The sequence below is a fragment of the Eptatretus burgeri genome, chromosome 3, assembly GCF_056783735.1.
Source record: "Eptatretus burgeri isolate ZD-2024b chromosome 3, Ebu_testis_v1, whole genome shotgun sequence".
Lineage (NCBI taxonomy): Eukaryota > Metazoa > Chordata > Myxini > Myxiniformes > Myxinidae > Eptatretus > Eptatretus burgeri.
In genome coordinates, this window is record NC_140963.1 from 82,086,608 (window position 1) to 82,104,909 (window position 18,302).

Sequence of the window (18,302 nt, forward strand, 5' to 3'; positions counted from 1 at the left end):
GAAAGCCGCGACTGGATTGTCCGTTCGGTGGACGAAGCGACCACGATTGGTTAGACGTGGTCGTTCACACGCCGACGGGTGGGGAATCTACAACTTATATATAAAAAATATTATATATATATATATATATATATATATATATATATATATATATATATATATATATATATTTATATATATTACATATAAATTAAAACGAAAAACACAGTGAAGCCTCGGTCGACCCATGTGAGTACATCTATAAATTACATACTGTTTGAATGTGAGGATTGTAACTGTACTTCTGTCAACTTTTTAATGAATGTACATAATATTGGACCATGAGCAGGTCCATTAATTATGTGTTGCACCCTGACTATGCTTATAATCTTGACCTTTTGATTTGACTGTTTTGATCTTTCAGACCATTAAACATTCACACCTTTAGACCATTTCAACCTTTCATATCCAATCAATGACTTTTCATTTCGAAAATAATGAGAAAGCTCCACCTTCCTGCAGGGTTGCTAAACTGCTAGTATCCTACTAATAATATGCAATGGGTCACTGGCTTTGACACCAATACAATTTTTTTTTGTTATGGACCCTCGGCATCAAAATCGACATTTACCGAAACAGTTTCAAATGGACCACCTCACCATCATTAGAGCATTTGAATTGCATCAGATGTGACAATAAATGGGAATTGTTGTTCCCAGCTTGCTGGTTCGATGACAGAAGACGCCATTTGAATTTTGTCATCTCCATCCAAGCCCCGTTCAGAATTCCGTGCAGACATGGACAACTTACGAATCAAAATAAAACCGAAAAATACAATGAAGCCATGGTCTACCCACTCAAATCGACTTGATGCCTAAGAAGTCGAGGCTATTATGGTTACTGTTATTCTGAACAGTTTACATTTTTTATCCTTGTGGTGATCGGCCAAATCTGGATCCAGACCTGAACCATAATCCAATCGGCTTGTTTTTGTCACCTAACCAACTCGTCCACCAATTTGTGTAATAACTCGTCCACAACTTTTTGAGATGTCCTACTCACAGGCAAACAGACAAATAGATAGACGGGGGTGCAAACATAACCTCTGTCTACCTTAGGTGGCGGAGTTAATTAAAGCATATGCATTGTGTGCAATGTGATACTATTAAATCGAACTCAGTGCAAATTACAAGTTTCAGTTTGGTCACAATATCATTGAGGTTACCGAATGTCAACGGGTGGGTTCCTCAAGGGTCTTCAGAAAAGGCTCCAGTTTGTTTGTAGAAAAATAAATTTCTTCTCTTCTTTCTTCTGCTGGATTGTATAGCCATTGAATCAGCTGGTTTCATTCAACCATTTATGTACAAGAATGTATTATGGTTCAACATTGATCACTGTTCAAAGTTACCCCAAAATGTGTTCAATGTTGCCGCAAAATATTCAAACTTATGCAAGAACAAACTTATAAACTACAGGAAAAGTTAGTGCTGTACACATCTTCACAACCAATTAAATTAACATGTGGTTACACAAAGGGATCTGATATCAATGCACAAGTAAAGGTTCACACACCTTATATTAAGCAACTTTAGCAAATGCACAAAATTTGAGCGAGTAAAGGTTCTCACACAAAAACATTTTCTGCCAATTTCAGGCTGCCATTTTGAAATTATGCCTGGTGTTGGCTTGTTGGTTAGGGTGGTGGGCTTGGGATCCTCGGATCCTTAGTTCAAATCCCCCTTTTTCTGTTGAATTAATACCAGGTGGGGTTGACTCTACCTGTCATCCTTCAGAAATTGGAAAAATGAGTGCCAGCATGCTGGTATGGCCTAAATCACATTTGCCATGGCGGCCGTGGGGTCTCCAAAATCTACGGCCACTAGCAATGAAAGGGCGGCCGCAGTATTTCCACGGTCACACAATGTAGCAGTCACATATGTTTTTATTTTTCGGGGAGCTGCACGGCGTATTGAGAAATTGTGGAGACCAAAAACGTGGGGGTGCCGTACGGTCTTTGATTATATGTCGCACGGTGACCTTAGGGCGCCCCTGCGGCGACCATAGAATTTCCAAGGCAGACGCAAGGTAGCCTCAAGGTGCCCGCAAGGCGACTGCAGGGGGGCCCTAAGGTTGAACGTGTGGCCAGACGGACGGTAACGAATGGGTATATATACGAGTTCTTTTTATACTGAAATAAAAATATAACAGTAGGGAATATACTGTGGTGCCCCCAGAATCCGAATTGAATTCGTTCCAGGAGGCTGTTCGGATTGCAAAAAGTTCGATTCCCAAACTATTTTCCCAATAAGAAATAATGGAGTGAATTAATCTGTTCCTGGACCCCAAGAAACCCCACTTTCAACTGAAATTCCCCATGTTTAAGGTAAAAATGAGATGAGTAAATGACCTTCGGTAGCAGTGCATTGTATGTAAACTGGTACAATCACCAATCCAAAGGTTCACACAGGATCGTGCTCCAGCCTGGGTTCTGATCGCTCGCGCACTCTGCGAGCGCTGCCCCCAGGGCAGCTCATCAAACATGATGCCCCCAGAACCACAATCACTTTCATCAAACGCATCAGGCTGAGGGAATCATGGATATTCCAAATTACAACCGTTTTTTCTATGAAATTAAATCCTTGCCCGACAGTCCGTCACATCACGTGATCGGATTGCTGTTTTGTTATTAATTAAAACACAAGATGAGTAATAAAAAAACAGCACAAATCAAGGTGAAAACACGAGGTAAAGTAGTGACCGACACACGAGAGATGCTTTCACGAGGACTTCCACCGACGAACTGAATGAACAAAGCGCGAAGATGCGGCTCGAACAGGTGGGGGAGACACGTGAACAAACATGAATGCTTTGTTGTGTTCGGTTTTTTAAAATGTATTCGGTTTTTAGGGCAAAATTCATTTTTCATTGATAAGAGACTACGACAGCCGCACGGATAACGCAAGCACACCGTACGCCCTACGTACGGTCGGCGTGGAACACAACTACGGCATGTCGAATTGCTATGGCCAACGTAAAAATGAAAAAAGTTATAATTCCGCGTTATAATTCCACGGCGACCCATACGGCCTGTAAAAGATAGCCAAACGGCGTCGGGCCACCTTGAGGTCACCGCAGAAACTCTGCAGCCGCCACACGTTTCTGTCAATTCAGAGGGCATATGGCTGCCGTATCCTCGCCGAAGAGCAAATGTGACTTTGGCCTATCCTGTGTTGGAGTGGCGTCCAGGATTGTGCCCAATAGCCAAGGAGACTGCTTAGGCAGCGCGAATGCTCCACACAGATTCTGGTCCAATGGATGGATTTTTAAATTCATTGCAGAACAACATAAAAATAAACCAATGTCACCCGCAGGGTGACCCCTATCTTGCCAAAAGGTGACCACGTGTGACTTATTTAAGGTCACACTGAGGTGAACAGAGCTGCTATCCACCAGGAGCGACTCCTTGAGGAATATCTGCCTACGAGAGATTCCGATGAGAATCGTTCTACAGAGTAACCATGAAAAATATGCGTTTGCCTCATAACGTCACCAAATGACATCATAATGTCTGAAGCTTGACATATCTAGAAAGCACTCATCGAGGTGTTCAATTTGAGGTACTACACGATATGGTTCCTAAAACTTGAAAATTTGACCTTGGGGTCAAATATGTTTGAGCTGAGGCGCTAACCATGAAGGTCAAGGCCAATCGCCACCAAAAATTAATCAGCTGAGCGCCAGACCATGAATTATATTCCCATGAAGTTTGAAGACGATCCGATCAAAATTACTCAAAAAATAAGGGTTTCGTCGACTCCCCTGATTTGCGACAAAGTGACCTTGACCTTTGACCTTGACCTTCAAAATTTTATGCGCTGAAAGGAACCTCTATAGGCTTCTGATATGTGAAGTTACAAAAATTTCCAATGATAACTGTGCTCTGCAGAGTGATTTATACGTGATTACAGACCAAAGAAAAAAAAAAAACATATGAAGGTCAAGGCCAATCGCCACTAAAAATTAATCAGCTGAGCGGCAGACCATGAACTATATTCCCATGAAGTTTGAAGACGATCCAATCAAAATTACTCAAAAAATAAGGATTTCGTCGACTCCCCTGATTTGCGCCAAAGTGACCTTGACCTTTGACCTTGACCTTCAAAATTTTGTGCGCTGAAAGGGACCTCTATAGGCCTTTGATATGCGAAGTTACAAAAATTTGCAATGATAACTGTGCTCTGCAGAATTTTTTATACGTGATTACAGACAAACAAACAAAAAAAAAACAAACAAAAAAATCATACAAGCTGACTAACATATCTTGCAAAAATAATAAATGAAAATTATTTATAGTAAAAATAAGTATGAACAAGTCTGAAGAAGACGATGGTTCACGAGTGGTATTTGACGATGTAGATTGTTTCAGAAGTCAAAGATGAGACAATGTGATAATGTTTGACCAAGTTATAAAAATGATGAACATGATGTGGTACGAGTGACGGGTTATGAGCTGCAAAATGTCGAAAACCCGGTTTCGTTGAACAACTTTAAAAATTTGACCTTTGCATAACCTTTAAAAGTCCCAAAACAATGTTGTGGACATTAAAATAAGGAAACAGGATACATGCTATAGCTTAATGGAGTTAATTCGTCGAAGAAGGTCGAAAACCCGGTTCGATTCCCACAACTTTAAAAATTTGACCTTTGTGGACTTTAAAGGTCAAAGGTCAACGATTATGACCTTTGGTGCAAAACTTCCGCTGGAACATTCCTGGAACAATATAATGTCATATAGGCTATATGGCATTTCGCACTCCTCGGATTATTCATACTTTGATGAAATCAGCGTAAAAACAAACTTGAAGGGGGCGCTATGGGCAAGGTGTTCGAGATAGAGAAAAATGGCTTCAAGACTTCAGGTGTGGAATGACCTCAAGATTATGCATAAAAATATTGTCATCCCAGCTCTCAAAGTTTGGGCGGTCGTCTGATTTTTATGTCAAAATTCGAAATTTTCTAAGTTTGTGACCTTGTGACCTTGACTTTGGGACGAAAATGAAAAAAATTGAGCTCCGTGGGGCTATGCAGGTGCCATTGGGCTAACCAAATACTGAAACCCTGTCAGATTCGACAAAACCACTAGGAATAGATGCAAATTGAAATCGGCTACCCCCTAAACACGTATTTTTGGGCGTGGCTCCGCCCATAATGGGCCGTCCACACCCATTTTCAGGAAAACACAACAATATCAAGATATAAACCTCCCACCAAAATTTCATCAGGATTGGATCAAAACTCACGGAGCTATGCTCGGGACAGACAGACAGACAGACAGACATACAAACAGACATACACACAACAATAACGAATATAGTGGTCACTTTTATTTTTCGTGAAAATATTTTCTTGTGAACCAATACAGTATCTATAAAACATTAATATTATTATAAAATAATCAACAGAAATATTTTCTGGAAAAAGATTGGTTTCACCACTGTTCAGTCGCCCCACTCTCAGGTACATCTATTAATTACGTACGATTGAAATGAGAGTATGTCTATTAATTAAGTACTTCTGAAATGTGAGAACGTTTATTCATAATGTACTGTTGAATGTACATTTTACACCTTTGGACCCTTTAGACCTTTCATTTGCAATCAATGACCTTTCATGGAGAAAATCATTTTATTTATTTGTAAATTTTAATCTATCCCATTTACTCACATCCCAGATTCCGTACTTGATCCCAGAACACCACACAGGCATCCGCCAGCCTCGGTTATTTTACATGTGTTGACGTTAAGTTTGAAAAGCATGTTCATACCTAGCATGTACATACTGATTAACATAACAAAGGGGGTATTTATTTTTTATTGAAAATTTTCTTGATTTGCAGAGATCGAATGTTATAATCGTCAAAGTTGCTGTTAAAATGTGATTTTCCTGCAGTGCTAAATCTGAGGTCTTGCCATACATTAATGCCTAGATGCACACCACAAACACATCTATAGGTCTTATTGCAATATACAGAATATACTTTTTCAGCAAATGGGAAGACTGCTAGTATAATATATTTACAAAACGTTGACTATGACATGCATATTGTCTGTAGAGATTATTTTAAGATTTCCAAGATAGTTAAATAAATACCTTGATGCCCTTATCTGGGAACACCTGCCTAATGCACGATGGAGGAGTCAAATGTGTTTAGGGAGGCACAGTGTTCAGAGAATTTCTTTTTTATTTTTAAACCTGGAACTTGTTTTATTAGGAAGGTCTTGCCCATTGTCCTAAAATGCCCACAGGGAGAACAACCATAATCTCTGCTTTATCCCCATCCCATATATGTCTTGTCACTCTCACTACCAATGGGTGTTTCAAACCCCTCTTACTTTGTCTGCTGATCCAAGCGCGATTTCATGCGGCCATCAAACTGCCACCGGCAATTGTCGACAGATTGTAAAACTCTCGTGTTCATAACACCACCATGAATCATTATTGGGCTAGATACAGGTATATAGTTTTGCTTTCCTCACATCGACTGGGCTTTCTCTACAACTCTCTGGCATAATGGTTAGAACAGCCGCTCTGAGTCTCGGAGGTCGGCTATTCGAACCCCGGCCGAGTCATACCAAAGACTTTAAAAATGATATCTGATACTTCCTTGCTTGATGCTCGGCATTTAAAAGATGCAGCATGGGGAAAAAGAAACCCCCATATGGTGGTATCCAAGAGGAGGAGGAAATTCCTCCTTGATTGCCCTGCCGAGTGCAGAGAGAAAAGCGATGTCATCAAGCGTATGTCACTGGCACCCAGAGTGCTCTTGGAGTGACATCACTTCCCCCATCTCAGTGGCTGTTTAGTCCGGTGTTGCCTCATATAACTGTCTGCATGTGTGTCCGATTTGTGTCACAGCTCCTCCATGAGCCTTTTGGACTGTACATAAAAAAAGAAAGATCTACTGGAGAGCACAAAGGTATTCAGCCTCTCTGGAACTTGGAGTGAGAAAACAAGTTTAAACATTTTACTAGCCGGGAGGCGACGATGGTTCGCGGGAATTATTGAACAATGCCACGATAGGTACAATTGAATTAGTCGAAGCTTTTGAGGAAGCCCTTCCGTAAAAACATATCGCTTCCATCAAAATTGACCAAATCAAATCGGATTTTTTTATATGTTGTACTAATCGACATTACACACAGCTTCTCGGAAATGAAATTGCGAGAAAAAAATCGAGGAGAAAAAAATACAAATAAATAAAAAAAGTTCAAGTGGGTGTGGCTCCGCCCACAAGGGGCGTGGGATGCCCCTCATACAAAAAGACACAGCTAGACCATGATATCTAGCTCGTGTCCAAGTTTCATCAAGATCGCATCAAACGTCATGGAGCTATGCTCTGGAGAGAGTCACAAACAGACAGACAGACAGACAGACAGACACAACGAAAATAGTGGTCACTGCTGGCACCCGCGAACCAACAAAAACAACAGAACAAACAACTCGGACAAAACGACTGAAGTAGTAATGGAACTAATGGGCAAAATCAGTTTCACTCCAAAAACATATGAAAATGACTTTGTATTGGTCCATAAAAAGTGGCTGTCTGAGTTATTTAAAATACGCCATAAAATCGAACCAATGTACCATGAGATGATGGAGTGAGATCGAGTTTTTAATGAATGAAAAAGGAAGATGGCTTTGATGGAAACCTTGTCGATGACGAAACGGCGCCAGTTGGTGGTGAAATATTGTTATGTTTATGGAATAGGATGCAGTAGTTAGTCAGAAGGCCTAGACTACCATTTGTGTTGACGTCGTTTCTTAGGATGTGTTGAACAAGTGTAAGTACACGTGGTTAGTTTAAGTTGTCCTTTTTGTGACTCAGCATTGGGACGAGCCTTGTCTATCTTAGACGAGAAGGTTGAGATTATTTGTCCACGTGTTCCTCCTTATCGAACTGGGCAAGGCTGGGCAAGGCTGGTCAAGTGAGGAGAGTGATACAGCATTTTTCTCTCCCACAAACAAAGAGAAGCCCCCTCCTCCCAGCTGTCATTGCATCATCCCGGGCCCGTGATTGGTTGAACGTCTTGGTTTGGTCTGCTGTCAAACCTCAGTTAAGCTATTTACTATTGTGCTTGGTAGAAGTATGCAATTTATTTGGGATAATCAATGATCAGTAAGTCCATGACATATTATACGAGGTTGAAGCAGAAATACCAAATACAGACCAAGTGTTCTCCCCCAAAGGTTGTGTTGCTAAAGGACTGCAGCGAAAATAAAAAAAATATTGCTGTTTTGTCTATTTCAATGACTGACATATCAGGTTACTGACTTGATCCAATCACCCCTCACCAAACCCAAGTCGTGATTGGTAGATCCCTCAGAGCAGAGACACCCTCTGCAACCTGTGTTTGGTTGGTCTCAAGGGGGTTGGTGGAGGAGAGAAAGGTATCGTTGGGTGGGGGTGATGCATAAAGGTGTGCCTCGGTGGGATGCTCTTATTCTTCCTTGCATTCATGATGGCGGGATGCTCTGCTCTTGTGAGCCTGCTCGCTCCTGCCTTCGCTCTCTCAGAGCCCGCTCTCTGACCATTCTCCTGCTTGGAACAGCTCCTCACACTGACTCCAGCCAAAAAAAGCCTGGGGGTTTTCACCTCCATGCAATTTCCCTCTCATTTGCCAAGTTTGGTGTGCATGACTGCTGTGTGTGGATCCCATAGCTGGGGCTTGGCTTCTTGTTAAGTATTGTGTGTTTTTGTGTCAACTATTCTGTATGACATTCTCTGCCATCTGCCCTTGTTAGTGCAGCAGATATGTGAAACGATTGTGGGTTTGGTGGTAAAAGCACCGAAATTGGCACAAATCATGCTAAGAACATATAAATTGATTTTAGCTATAGTGCCACGCCAGATTTTTCGTTGTTCTGGAAATATGGGCAAAAATCCAAGATGGCCACCACCGCTGGTTGTGAAATTTTAAAATCGCAATATCTTTGCCAATAATTGACATAGAAAGTTGTATAATGTGTCTATATCTATGTTTTCATACCCACATAAACTGATTAAACACTCAGATTGTACATGAAGTGTTCCATTCTTATTATAAATGGAATATGACTGCCAAAATGTTACAGATTTTGTGTAATTAATTCTGAAATAATCAGATTAGAATGTTATTTGGATAATATATTTTTATATTCATAGCCATGAGCAAGCACTCCATTCAGAGCACAATATTATGAATTTAAAAATTATACATGTACATTCAACTGCATTTCAGGTGAATAACCAGGTTTGAACATGTCGGCCAAGAAGAAATGTAAGCTTATCCATGGAGCCAGCATCAGTGTTCCCAAACCTATTGACTGGACAATGTGTAGTCTTTGCCAAAGTGTTACATATGAAGTGCTCCATTGTCCAGCAAAATCAAGGAGAGCTAGTGGTGTTTGTGCAGGTTACAAAACCCTGGGCGACAATTTGACAATTTTCAGCGAAATGAAACAACAACCTATTTCAGTTGACATATCACAACTCGATGATGCTACTGGTATTGGAAATACACTGGAAGCACACGAGGCCCAGTGGCACAATTCATGCAGATTGAAGTGCTCATCTCGTCGTATCGCCAGATTGGAATCAACAATGTGCACGTCTGAAAACCTGAGCGAAGGTCAGCAAAGCAAGTCCCACTATACCCGCCAAGGTTCCTCGCACATTGGCGGTGATCTCGATCAAACCAGAAAAAAACACATGCTTTTTCTGTGACCAACCAGAGTCCAAAGAGCAACCACTACATGACGCAATGATGCCAAAGGTCACAGCACGAGTGAAGCGTTGTGCAATCAAAATGCAAGATGAGAAGTTGATAGGAAAGCTTAGCAGCAGCGATCTTGTAGCTATAGATGCACGGTATCATGCCAAATGCCTTGTCAAGTTGTATAATGCTCGCACTAGGAGTGGAGAAGATACTAACATAGGCATATCTGACAGAGTATCCCATGGCTTAGCACTGGCTGAACTTATAGGGTTCATTGAAGATACACGAAACGACGACGATAACGTTGCCCCGGTGTTTCGTCTTGCAGATCTCATCCAGCTCTACAGTGAACGGCTTCTCGATTTTGGCGTTGAACAGTCTGGTCGGATTCACTCAACAGACTTGAAGATACGGATACTTGCCAATATACCTGGTCTTCGTGCATTCAAGCAAGGTCGCAATGTGATGCTGAGCTTTGAAGATCATGTTGGACAAGCATTGAAAGAGGCAACCTTGGATGACTACGACGATGAAGCAATATGCCTAGCGAAGACTGCACAGATAGTCAGAAGAGATATGCAACAGAAAACCTCGACATTCACTGGATCGTTTGGAAACAACTGCCAGGAAGAAGCCATACCACAATCGTTACTTACACTAGTTAGCATGATAATGGATGGAACAAATATAAAAAAACAAGGACCCAGACACATTTCGTCAATCTGCTCTCACTGTGGCACAATTGCTTCAATTCAACAGCTCGACAAGGAGATGGGCTTCGTCAACTGGAATACGTCATAACACAGACAAAGAAACACCTCTTCCTGTCTATCTTGGGCTCTTGATTCACGGACAAACCCGCAAGCGTGAGTTGGTAGAAACCTTATTCCATCTTGGTGTCTCCATTTCCTATGACAGAGTTCTGGACATATCTACATATATGGCGACTGTGGCAGCAACTCAGTATGAGAAGGATGGAGTTGTATGTCTGCTAATTTTGAGAAGACATCTGTTTACAACGGCAGAAATTGACAACATAGACCACAACCCGACATCAACAACTGCACATACATCATTCCATGGCACAGGCATCTCTTTGTTCCAAAATAGAGCTACTGAATCAGATGGTACAGAACGAGAGAGAACTCCAACAGAGAACTCTGGTAGAATTGCACATTCCAGTTCACACTACAGCCTACCAGAATCGTATACAAATTTAAAGCCAGTTTCACTAAGAACGAAGGAACCAGTGATACCCCCAACTGAAGATCATCCTGCAACAAATGACGTCCTTCTGAAAACTGCATTAGGAGATGAACATGTTTGGCTGGAAAAAAAACAAGGGAGCAGTGAAGTAATAATACCCAAAGCATGGACGACCCAATTTCGTGGTCTGCATATCACGGCAACCGTCACACTGAACACATAGAGCCAAGCATCAATTCCCTCCTACCTCTATTTCCAGATGATTCGAAATCCATTGGAATGATTCGACATTCAATGGACGTTGTCAAGCAGGCGGTGGAATTCCTGAACCCAGGACAGTTTCCAGTCGTAACGCTAGATCATCCACTGTCGCCATCGCTAAAACCATTCAATGGAATTGGCCAGAGTTGTATGGGGACAGATGCAAGTGCGGTCACCAGATGTTCCATCGCCAAGTTCCTGGGGGTGTAGAAGTCCGACGCTCAAATGGGAGCCGAGTTGGACAGTACTACCAGAAGCTGCGGCCTCGTGCTCAGAACTACTGAAGTGTGGGTGCCAAAAAAGATGCGTCAGACACTGTAAATGCGTAAAAGCAGCATTGAAGTGTACATCACTGTGCCGGTGTAGTGGAAACTGTGAACAAAATGGAAATGAACGAGATGGCTGAGGACCTCAAGCCAGAGCTACGATTGTCACCGTGTGAGATAAATGAAACACATACATTTTAGTGGATTGTTTTAAAGTCGGATATGACATTTTATTTCTACTATTTTATTGACATTTTATTTGACATTTTCTCACGTAATACTGGTATTATGTTGTGTAATCATGCGTTTATTTCCAATTGAACACTATTATTGCAATTTATTTTCAGTGAGGATTGTGTGTTTTGAAAGTGATACATGTACATACAAATATGATGTTTTGTTATTAAATGTTATTTGTTATTCATCACAACATGTGATTATATTTGTTTATGTGTAATTATGTTTGGTGTTCAAGCAATCAAAAGTATTACTGTGTATGGTTTCTGGTCAAAAGTTCTTTATGAAAGTATTGTGTTCATGGCGTTGAAACTATTGTTTTATAGCTTGAATTATTTGATGTTTATTATAAATGTTTTAAATGATCATGATGATGTTTGACTTGATTTTATTATGCTCTTCCTGAACTCTTTGCGCCTGGGAGCCTGGGGTGTATCAACAAACGATATTCTGATTCGATTTATAGTTCAGAATCGATTAGTCGCATAAAATCAGCACATTTTGGCAGTCATATACCACTTATACTAGCACGGAAGCATGTTATGTTCAATCTGAGTGTCTAATCAGTTTCTATGGGTATGAAAACATAGGTATAGACACCTTATACAACTTTCTATGTCAATTATTGGTAAAGATATGGCGATTTTAAAATTTCACAACCAGCGGTGGTGGCCATCTTGGATTTTTGCCCATATTTCTTGTACAACGAAAAATCTGGCTTGGCACTATAGCGAAAATCAATGTATATGTTCTTATGATGAACTGTGCCAATTTTGGTGCTTTTACCACCAAACCCACAATCGTTCTGATATTATACACATATCCGCCGCACTATGTGTGTTAATAGTTAATTTCCGAAAGAGACGTGGTGCACATCGTGATCCCACCATTTTGCTGCATCGAGATTTGGGTTTAATCAGGATTCCTGGAGGGATAAATTAGTGAAAATACTGTTTTATAGCCGGCATGTCAGAACACACATAAACCAAACGACATCAACCACCTCGGTGTCGATTTGTGCATATTACAGACCATTCAGCCATGGAGCATTAGGTCCAGTGATGTTGGTTCATGACGGTGGATAGGGAGTAAGCACTTTTGGGTCAGGGCTGTCCACACGACAATATTATCAGTAGATGGTGAAATAGTATCAACCTATGGTGAAACAGTATTACGATATGGTGAAATAATATCAGTGCTGTACTAGTATACGGTAAAATTGTGTGAGTACAGAAGGTGAAACAGTGTCAATATAGATAGTGAAATACTGTATTGAATATATAGTAAGGAAGTAAAAATGACCTGTGACGACAGTGGAAATAACTTTATGCATAATAAGTAAAGAATCGGTAGTAGAGCTGTCGTGGTCACCAAAGTGGAAAGAGCCGAGGTACTTGTTCCCGTGGGTACTTTCCTGCCTGTGCGGTGTTTGAGTAACGAGTTACTGGTAGGAATCTCAAGGCTATACGTCAATTTGATGGCAAGGAGAACACCATTAGGGTGCGCAGGGCACCCGGCACCACTGTTTACTCCGCTTTGTCAGGATTACAAATAGTTCAAAAAGTCTCATTAAAGTTTGGGGGCGTTTAACACCCTCTGTATCAATCTTCCTTCACAGACAGAAACATGGCCTGTTGTGCCTTTTGCTGGATGTGTCGCTAAGCCCTCACCGATAAACAAATCTGCTCCTGAAAGCTCCAAACCAATAAACCACTGTGATGAAATTTAACAATTATATGCACATGTTATTGATCTCATTAACTGTCAATCCCAGTACATCATGCTAGCAAAGTTTTCAATGCAAACTAAGGGCTGTTATGGTGTGCTACTTGCATCAGTTTGTGCATTCATATCGGCGCTGACATCACAAACTTCCATTTGCTTTCAAGTTCATTTCAGACAGAGATTTTCAAGTGGTAGCTCGATGAACCACCACCCAAAAGGTGTTGCCATCGTGCTCATGTGGGTTGATAGGACAAGATCCACATGGTTTAACAAGATCTTCACCATAGGCCAAATTAAACAGCTTAAATAAAATCAGGGGCATTTCTCTTAACGAGTATTATATCGGCAAAACAAAATGGTTGATACAAAACTTGCCACCAAGTCAGACAGCCAGCTTACAAGCCATAAAACTCTCTGTAAGACAATTTAATAATTTACATTTTCCTTAAATTTCTCTCTTTGCAAGGGGGATGGCAGGATAGTTTAAAGGTATAACTGTTCTGAGTTGTGTATCCTGGGTTTGAATCTCGACCCAGCTATAAACTGTCACGCTGGTGTTTTGCATGCAGGGGGATGGATCAATGTGGGCGCCATCCATGGGAATGTCATGAAGCCGGAGGACCTGTCTGCCAGCACTCGTTGGTGGACGTTAAAAATTTCATGGTGTCTTTCTCAAAGAGTAGGTGAGTTATCGTCGGCATCCTGAACGAATCTCAATTTCCCGCCCAAATCACTCAGTTGAATGCCAGGCCTAGCCAGCCAGTTCGTGAAAGACTTGGGAGAATTACCCTGATGGACCCCGCAGGGTGGAAATAATATGGGGACCGTTGAAGTACTGCCTTTTAAAACAAAGCATTTTTTTCTTAAATATTGATTATTTGGGAACGTTTGTTACTGAAAACCCTGTCATTGTATCATTTGTTTTAAATGCATGCCTCCATCTCCATTAGTATGTAACACGAGCATCCTAGTGGAGACTGAGGCTGTTTGGGTTGAGCATTGCAAGGCTTTGTATTTATGTTACAGCCGAAACAACTCTGCTCTCCAGAAATGAATTCACACTTGTCGTTTACTATCTGAAAATGTGTTTTATCCAACAATGTGAAGAATGTAAATGATATGCCAAGTAGAATAAAGCACAGAGGATCGGGAGAGGATTAACAGGGAGGTTGTGAAGATGAGACAGACTTGTAAAAAGTAGAAGGGGTTGGAGTTTGGAGGACCAGAATTGAAAAGGCCATTTATCCCAATCATCCGTTACTGCGTACAATTTCTTCATCTGTGTTGGGTTCACTGCTGGTTCTCATGCTGAGCTGCAATCCATAAGGTCACAATTCCCGACAGAATAAGACAGAGCATTTAACAATGCCATGCCTCGCCGGGGTATATAGATTACAGTAGATCTGAGAACCAGTGCACACTCACTCACTCACTAACTCACCAACACACAGCACCATTCCAATAGCCTTCTTTGGGAACATCCAAGGTTAATAAATCTCCCAATATGTTCCCACATCCAAATATATCAGGTAAAATAACATGGTAATGGTTCGAACATCGTAAAGTTAACCGGTATGATAACTACTATTAATTAATAGTAATATTGCCAAAAGGATACTCATCACAAACACACCCCCTTCTAGAAGGAGCAGAGATGAGAAAAGTATGGTACTTGACAACAACATGCTGACGCACAGACAGACACATGAAGACACCACACAAATAATAATATTTAAAAAAAAAAAAACACAGGATGAATCATCTCTACCTTGGACATAATGCACATTCAAGGAATAAAATTAACTTGTAGTTAAATTAGATGCAACTATAATGGCACTCTTCGAAGACACGCTGCTCTCGCACATGCTCCCATACCTGACCTGACCCTTCGACATCACCAGATATGCCTCCGCCCACATTATTACATCATTATACATACTTGTTCCAAGTTTGATTTAAATCCCTGAACCCAGATTCAAAATATTAAATAATTCTGGCTGCCAGACCATGCATCCCATCAGGTTGAAATTTAAAACATATATTCCCCATCACGACGAGATCATAAATGTCACATTTCATGTCGATTGATGAAGTGGTTCAAGAGAAATCCTAAAAAAAAAGATTTGCATGCAATCCAATATGGCTGCCAGACCATGTGACCTCTTAACTATTCGTGAACACCCTGGTATTCCCAAAGGATTGGGGAGAATGTGGGTGAAGTTTCTCCTCGATCTGTAAAGCCGTTCTGGAGAAGAAGATTTTTAGACTTATTCTTCAAAAAAATCACAGCTGCCAAATCATGTGACCGATAACGTCATAGGTGGTGAACTTTTTGTTCCCCATGAATAGGTGATCATACCTGTAAAGTTTCACCTCAATCTGTTGAGCCATTTCAGCGAAGAAGATTTTTGAAGGTTTTTACGTTAAAAAAAAAGAAAAAAAAACAGGCTGCCAAACCATGTGGCCGATGATGTCATCAAATTTTTTCCCCCCCACATACAATTTATCCCGAGATGACCCTCAAAATTTGTCATACTGATTGGATAAAGTGTTCTATGTATGCAATTATGACGTCATAACGAAGACACCAATGACATCATAAAAATACCCCACACATTTCCCATGGGGAATACTTCACATGTGCCAAGTTTCAATTTTTTTCCTTGGAGTGGTTTTGGAGATGGAGTTCCAAAGTTTTCCTTTTTTCCCCAACATGGTTACCACACCACGTGACCTGTGACGTCATAATTGCCATTGCAACATTCCACACGAGTCGTCGCACCCATGGTGAAAATTTTGCGTCAATCGGATAAGCGGTTGCAGAGAAAACAGAAAATAACATGGACGGGCATACGTTCGTTTTCAGGTTGTCCGTACCTACGCGTGTACGGACAACCTGAAAACATGCCTCTGACTTTGTTGGCAGAGGCATAAAAATCTTGTTTACATAGGACAACTTTGTTGAACTGCGCTTAAGGCCGCTTGGGGGCACAATATTAAAATAGGCCTTTGCTTGTGTGGACTCACTGACAGTGACGTGCATGCACAAACATCGGCACACTCACTTGACTTCATGCAGTGTATGCTATTCCGTAGACTGCACCATACATGCTGTTTCTTCATCCCATTGATGACCTTAACTTTGACTCACTAAAACTTTATTCTGCTTTGAATCACCCGTCTCGAAGATTTTTAACTGCATAATTAAAAGGTCCACAGATTCAGATTTTTTTTTGTTTTTTTACTGTGATGATATTGATTTTTAAGCAATAAATAAACCAATGTCACCCACAGGGAGACCCGTATCTTGCCAAAAGGTGACCACGTGTGACTCCTTTAAGGTCACACTGAGGTGAACAGAGCTGCTATCCACCAGGAGCGACTCCTTGAGATTCCGATGAGAATCGTTCTACAGAGTAACCATGAAAAATATGCTTTTGCCTCATAACGTCACCAAATGATGTCATAATGTCTCAAGCTTGACATATCTAGAAAGCACTCATCGAGGTGTTCAATTTGAGGTACTACACGATATGGTTCCTAAAACTTGAAAATTTGACCTTGGGGTCAAATATGTTTGAGCTGAGGCGCTAACCATGAAGGTCAAGGCCAATCGCCACCAAAAATTAATCAGCTGAGTGCCAGACCATGAACTATATTCCGATGAAGTTTGAAGACGATCCGATCAAAATTACTCAAAAAATAAGGGTTTCGTCGACTCCCCTGATTTGCGACAAAGTGACCTTGACCTTTGACCTTGACCTTCAAAATTTTGTGCACTGAAAGGGACCTCTATAGGCCTCTGATATGTGAAGTTACAAAAATTTCCAATGATAACTGTGCTCTGCAGAATTTTTTATACATGATTACAGACAAACAAACAAACCAAAAAAAACAAAACATACAAGCTGACTAACATATCTTGCAAAAACTTCGTTTTGGCAAGATAATAAACCAATCTCACCCGCAGGGTGACCCACATCTTGCCAAAAGGTGACCACGTGTGACTTCTTTAAGGTCACACTGAGGTGAACAGAGCTGCTATCCACCAGGAGCTACTCCTTGAGGAATATCTGCCTACGAGAGATTCCGATTATAATCGTTCTACAGAGTAACCATGAAAAATATGCTTTCGCCTCATAATGTCACCAAATGACGTCATAATGTCTCAAGCTTGACATATCTAGAAAGCACTCATCGAGGTGTTCAATTTGAGGTACGACACGATATGGTTCCTAAAACTTGAAAATTTGACCTTGGGGTCAAATATGTTTGACCTCAGGCGCTAACCATGAAGGTCAAGGCCAATCGCCACCAAAAATTAATCAGCTGAGCGCCAGACCATGGACTATATTCTCATGAAGTTTGAAGATGATCCGATCAAAATTACTCAAAAAATAAGGGTTTCGTCGACTCCCCTGATTTGCGACAAAGTGACCTTGACCTTTGACCTTAACCTTCAAAATTTTGTGCGCTGAAAGGGACCTCTTTTGGCCTCTGATGTGCGAAGTTACAAAAATTTCCAATGATAACTGTGCTCTGCAGAATTTTTCATACGTATTTACAGACAAACAAACAAACAAAAAAAAAACATACAAGCTGACTAACATATCTTGCAAAAACTTCGTTTTGGCAAGATAACAAAGAACTGAATGTGTTTTTAATTCTCATGATTTTTTTGAGGGGTTAAAGTTTAGAAAAGCTAACCCAGTGCGTATCGCCCCGACACAAAATCTGCAGAAACTGTCATGGTCATGACGTCATCTGCATGACGTAATCGCCAGGACGATTGTCTCAGCACACAATGGATAATGGCCGCACAACTCGCTTCAGACTCGTCAAAAAGTGAATTAGATGAAGAATTTTCTGACCA

At 40.9% G+C, this 18,302-nt stretch overlaps 1 long non-coding RNA gene and 1 pseudogene across 3 annotated transcripts in view; both read left to right on the forward strand.

Moving 5' to 3' along the window:
- The window catches only part of LOC147030309 (uncharacterized), an 83,061-nt gene that overhangs the window by 60,243 nt on the left and 4,516 nt on the right, over positions 1-18,302 (forward strand). For 2 of the 3 annotated variants that reach the window (XR_015056303.1, XR_015056302.1), the window contains exon 2: positions 13,999-14,112. This is a non-coding gene — a long non-coding RNA (uncharacterized LOC147030309). Of the gene's footprint in view, positions 1-11,519; positions 11,640-13,998; positions 14,113-18,302 lie in introns of those variants that run through there. The other variant, XR_015056301.1, reaches the window with a different exon arrangement.
- On the forward strand, positions 9,780-11,485 carry LOC147030310 (uncharacterized; annotated as a pseudogene).